The sequence below is a fragment of the Vidua macroura genome, chromosome 4 (assembly GCF_024509145.1).
Source record: "Vidua macroura isolate BioBank_ID:100142 chromosome 4, ASM2450914v1, whole genome shotgun sequence".
NCBI lineage: Eukaryota > Metazoa > Chordata > Aves > Passeriformes > Viduidae > Vidua > Vidua macroura.
Window position 1 is genome coordinate 38036582 of NC_071574.1, and position 6581 is coordinate 38043162.

Below are 6581 nucleotides of genomic sequence, written 5' to 3' on the forward strand. Positions count from 1 at the left end.
TCTTATCCCTGTTCTGTTTTCTACCACCCTGCCTTTATCTATGGAATTCCCTTCTTTTGTATTACCTAGAAGAAAGAAATTACATCACTCCTAGCACCCAGCAAACTCTTACAGAACCATTAAAGTAGCTATGTAACCTAATTGAATAAATCAAATAACCCAAGATCTTGTTATTATAACCTTTGTCCTTTAAAATGTGAACTAATATATTCCAGCTGCTAAATTAGATCACAGCCATTAAGTTTTCCTAAAGATCATGATTCACCATACTTCAGAAGAGCAGTCAAAGGTGGCCTCTGGGATAAGTGATTTGTTAGCATATGATACGTATGTTTCTGAGAGGACTCCAATTTGCTTTGGAGCTGTGAAAATTATGCCACCCAAAGTGCTATAATGAGCTCTGTACCAACCAGCTGAGCTAGCTTCCCTAATTTGTTGGGACACAAGTACAGTGCCAGGTTAAAGTCGCATCATGAGAACAGTATTACCACATAGGGACCTAACAATAGCATTGCAATAGAGTCTTTCACCTGCAATTTAACCCTGACACCCACCTGCCTGTCCTTTCCCTTCCTTCCCTCTCCTATGGCAATGATCAACATCTGTCATGGTCTTTATTTCCACAATGTAATTTTTTTTAAAAAAGCTATGCAAAGGAAAAGATCAATAAACCCCTCTGTATTCCAAACAGTTGTAGTTGGAATGACCTTTGGCAAGAGTTTTCTAAATTGTTGATAATTTGGCATGAATGTTAAGAACAATCTGGACTCTTTAGAAATGCTGGAATGCTTTAAAATCTGAGTGCACACTGTTTCCATTAAAAAAGAAACTTATAGTTCTGTGTCCAGAGATCAGCTTCGTTGAATACAATCTTGGATATCATAGGTTGAAATTGTTTAGAAGTATTCTGATAAACTAAGCCAGAATTTCTAATCTGGTTTTGTTGGCTGAACAGACTCTTGCCATTATTCCATTCAAGAATCTAAATGACACATCTTCCAAGACAGCAAAAAAAGGATCCACACTGATACCCATAACCTTGGAGAAATATATTTGATATAAGACACAGTGTTCCTAACTAGAACAGTATGTGCCAACCCTCTGCAGGATGGAAATGATAGAAAGATGGCTCTGTGATTTACCCCTGGAGCCAGCAGAGGTTGCTTGGCTGTAAGGGATATGTGTACTTTGCTCTTTCAAACTGCACTGGATTTGTTGCCAACTCACTACAGGTACTCTTAAGAAATTTGCTGCCACATAGTCCTTTACCATTGCAAGTTTTTATTTTGACCAACTGCATAAAAAATATTGCCCACAGAAAGAAGCTTCTTGTAGACATCTGTTAGAAATCTTGAGTTAGCATCTCAGTCTTCTTGGTGAAACTTGAGTAGGGGGGTAGGGAGTAGTTATGAAATATTTTTCTCTCAGATTCATAAATTGACATTTTTTGAACCTTTCCTTCAATTTTAAAGAAAATTTTCATAGAAGCACGAGGACTTCCATTGTCAATTTTTCAATGGCCCACCTTTTCAAATAACCCAACCTTAAGAAAAAAAGTACCCAACCTCACATAAAAAGTTGGAAGAGCTGTCACATCAGGCAGTAGCATACGTAAATGATCTGTTTTCATAAGTGGCCAATTTACAGAAGACTGAATATATGCCTTGGGTACCCTATTCTCTGTATACTGGTATGCTTATTTAAGCTGATATGCTGATTTAAGAAAATGTGAGACCGTTAATAATGGTGCATTATTCAGTGGTCAAGAGTCAAATGAAATCTTATCATATCTGTGATTTTTTTTCACCAAAATGAAATTTGCACTAACGCTTGCCCTAAAGAGTTTTTGTGTAATACATTAGGTAGACTCAAAAGTATCACAAAAAACTATTATCTGAAATCACAGGCATGAAAAGATACTAAATGAGTACACAAATATTTGATTTTGGTGCTTTGACAGAAAGGTAATTCCATGCATTTTCTGTTCAAAGTTAAGAAATAATAATACTACTAAATAATGTCTTAGATGCTGAAGCTGCTGAGGTAAAATTTTTCACACAAACTCCTGCAAAAGGATGCAATGTTGAATGTTTATTAACCTTTGCATATTGTTTGCATACAGAATGTCATTTCATTTATTGCTTTCTAGTAAATTTCTTGGCTAGCAATGTCTTTTTCTGCTTTCCTTTTATGTCTGTGGTTCCTCTTCCATTTCTCTCCATTTACTAAGTCCGTGGCTTGTACTGCACTGTTCCTCATAGACCACAGTGGCATCAAAGTGAACCAGCTCCAGGTTGCTTAAATCTGTTTTCGTAGAGAAGATAGAAATATGGCCTCTCAGACATATGTCACCCTGTTCATTCATTTTTCTTATCATGCTCTCATTCTCTGCAAGGTGTTATCCAAGTTGCTATAAAGACAAAGTGAGTGGTATCACACTGGGAATGAGGCAATCAGGCAATGCGTGTAGCAGGGCATACAAACACAGCTAATCAGCATTTGTGCTTTGGTATGAAGCTTAGTGCAATTCCCCAGCTTCTACTAAGAAAAGGTGGAGTACAAAACTAGAGAAATGCCACAAATGTCTAGCTTTGCATGGGGTATTTAAGACAGATTTCAGGCCACATACTTAATGTGGTGTGTGTTTTTTCATTAACAAGAAATTTAGAGCAAGTATGAAATAGTTGTCCATGTCCAAGAGGCTTATTCATAATGCAATTTCTGTATTTTCTCCCTGCATGTGTTACATTGAAAGGCATAAATTACTGCATAAGAAGAGGAGCTTATGCAGCTGTGCTACATTTCAGATATTACACCTATCTGTGTATACAGAAGAGTTCAAGACATAGACTGGTTGCCAGAAATATCTAACTAACTAACTCAGAGGGCAAGAAAATGAAGGAATAACAGGCTCAGAGGTTTGCCAAAATGCATTTTTAGGGGATGACATCATATCAGCTCATGGTAGTGAGTGGCTAGATTATTTTGTTCACTCAGGACGACAGCAGAACATGCACAAAAACGTAATGTACTTGGGCCGAATCAGAGAAAACCGGGTATCAAAGTAGAGTACAAAAAAATAGTTGTCAAAAATCTTTTTTTCATATTGCTTGTACTATATGTGGAAGATGTCATGACTTTCATGGTGAGATTTGGAGTAAGATACTAAAACAAATAGTTCTGTTGTTGTCTGTTTTTTCAAAAATAGCAGACAGGACAGGGAAAGCAATAATGTGGGTTTTTTGAAAATACAAGCAATTGAGGTTAGTAGTATTGTCATAATAGAAATGGTAGTTGATGAAAATAAAAAGTCTTTGTTTATTAGCTGAAAGAGGACTATACGGTGGTCACTTTGCTTTATAAAGTAGAAAAGGGAAGTCACTGGAGATAATAAAAAAGAGACAGAGAATCTTGTACAGTGAAATTTCCTGATTCTTGAGAATGTCTAAAAGGTATACAGTTTTTGTGGAAAGATGTGTCAGAACATGTGGGAATATGTGACAATAAATGAGACACAGAGAGATGATGACTGGTTTTTAGATTGTCTCGAACTGACTTTAGAGAAGGAAGGTTAAGAGAGATTCCTGTCATTTTGGAAATGTCTACTACTACTGAGAGAAAAGTTTTGAAGTTAAGAAAATAGTGTAGTACTGAATATCTAGAGAAGAGGTGAAGAAAACAGCTGCCTAGGAAGCTAAGGACAAAAGATTTGGAAATCCTCTCCTGAGTACCTATTCAGAGAGGCTTTCTAGCTCTCCAGCATGCCTTTCATTGATCAAATTACTTCTGCCATGCTCAACATTAATTCAGTCTGTATCTCGAGCATCAAAGTGATAAATATTTCAATCCATTGTCCTGCATATAGGCCATATAACTGAGGAACACTTAGCTACTCGCGTTTCCCCTTAGATACTTCTGTTAAAAAAATAAAAAAAGCTTAAAGCAATTAAGGTAACACAAGGTTCAGTGAGGATAGAAGCATTATTAATAAAATCACTTTTAAAAAGTTACTAGATAAGGGAATTTGGGGTTAATCCCATGCCTGAAAATCAAGAACACATTTAAAAAAGATATAGTCTACTGGAAGAATGAGAACATGAGCATGAGGCCTTGCTAGGAAGGCAGTTCTGCAAGATGTTAAAACTTCTTAAGGCTCGAGACAGGCTCTAAATGGATAAGGAAATATTCAGTGTTAAAGCATGCCCTGCCCTTTCTCTATCTGATATAATTATAGGAGAACCTTTAAAACCCTGTATTTGGCACTGTCTTTAAACACCACAGCAGTACGGCAGCTGGCAGCAAAACCAAAAGAAAAATATGTGAACCCCTCCCATGCCTCTTGCAAGTTTGGCAACACACTATATGCAGGACTGACTGTCTTCCCTGTTAATTTGATTATCAATCCATCAAGCACTGCAAATATCTATATGTTTGCAAAGAAAATGTTGTAGGCCTGGTATCAAATTGTAAAGGGCTTCCTAAAAAGCTAGGGTGAGCAATTAAAATTGCACTAGCTACCCAGTACAGCAACTTGAGTTTCTTAGAACTGTGTCATCTAGTGCAAGTGACTTTTTGTCTATTTCTTTAAATTATTATAAACACAGAGTTTTATGGATTTTGATATTTGTTGAAATCCTGGAGTCTTATTAATTATCTTATTTGATAGCTACTACTAATGTGCTAACTATGAAAAGAATCAATCCTCTTATTCTACTTTCCAGTTTTATGTATGGTCTGATGGTGATAGATGGTCTGATTATCTTTCAAGCTAGTGTTTTGGCTCCTTCCATTTTTCTATACATATAGTCACTGTGTAGGTGCATCATTTTGTGGATGTCCTGTTTTAAGAAAAAGCTATCACATACAGATTTTTTTTTTAAATGGGGCAAATATTTTTGTGCTACAGAGTGACTGTGAGAAGTATGTGTTAAGGAACATTTACTACAACTGAAAGAAAAGATTTGGAGTAAAGAAAATAATGTGCATAAACTTGGAAGTGCTACATAAAACTTGTAATATACTATAGATTAACAACTGGTCAGAATAATGAGGTAATCACATCCAGAAATAACAAGAATAAGTGAACCAAAAGTCAAAGAAAAGGTATGAAAAAAGAAAGTAAATACTGATGAGTGATGCAGTTGCTAGAAATTTTCACATTAAATGAAATTAAGAAATTAGTCAAAAATCTCAAATGTCAGCACCATGACACTTTTTATTATAGGAAGTTTATTCTTTTAAATTAAAGAATGCCATACGCAAAGGGAAATTGTTATTTCCCTTTGGATAATAATGGATGAATTCCATTCTGAGGTAAACCAGGCAGAAGCTGACAGCAAAGACAGTTTAACCTTATTTCATTTTATATATGCACATAGAAAAACTGTTTGAAAAGGTTGTCCCATATCTTTGAACTGGAGAAAATAAAAAATATTTACAGTAAGTATTTCATTTTTCTCACACACATATCTATCTATCACACATTATCTATCTATCTATCTATCTATCTATCTCTCATGTATTAATCTACAGTTAATGACCACTGTTCAGCCATCTCCAATAAGCAAAGCAATGCCAAGCTATGAGGCACTTGGTCCAAGCTGTTTGACTCAGATAACTCAACTGAGGCCTCGTATACATAAGTTTTTGGTGTAGTTCGTTGAGAGAATGAGGTATGTGATCTAAATGGGAAGCTTTTCTGCTGAGCTGCTTAGAGTTTGTGAGTTCAAATGTTAAACGTCGCATACGGCTTATGAATAAGCCTTGTACTTTGGGTATCTGTTCATTTGGCTTCTCAACATCAGTGTATAACTAAAAAGTAATACTTGACTATTTAAAAGACATACTAGTAGTGTCAAAATCTCTACAGCATGCACAATGTGGTTAGACTGTGAAACTCATTCCCATAGGGTGTCATATAATTTTAAACAAGTTCAAAAAAATTATCAGTGAAATTTACAGAATCACATAATAAGCTGAGTTGGTAGGGACCCACAAGGATCATCAAATCTAACTCACAGCCTTGCACAGCACTATTTTCAAGAGTCACACCATGTGCCCAAGAATATTGTCTAAACACTCCTTGAACTCTGTCAGGCTTGGTACTCTGTCCACTTCCCTGGGGATTCTGTTCCAGTGCTCAATCACCCTCTGGGTGAAGAATCTTTTTCTAATATCCAACTCAACCCTCCCCTGGCCCAGCTTCAGGCCATTCCCTTGGGTCCTGTTGCTGGTCACCAAATAGAGAGATCAGTGCCCGCCCCTCTTCTGCCCCTCATGAGGAAGTGTGAGGGGAAGTGAGACGCTCCCCTGAGTCTTTTTTTCTCAGGCTGAAGCAACGACTGCATTGCCTTTCAGGTGTTTTTCCTTACTTCCCAGACTAATCCTCTCTATAACTTTACCAGGCACTGAAGTGAGACTGACAGGCCTGTTGTTTCTCGGGTCTTCCTTCTAGACCTTAAAAACTGCGACAATGGTCACTAGCTTCTGCTCAGCTGGGACCTCTCTGGATTCCCAAGAATGCTCAAAATCATCAGTATAGGTTTTGCAATGACGTCAGCCAGCTCTTTGAATATTCTTGG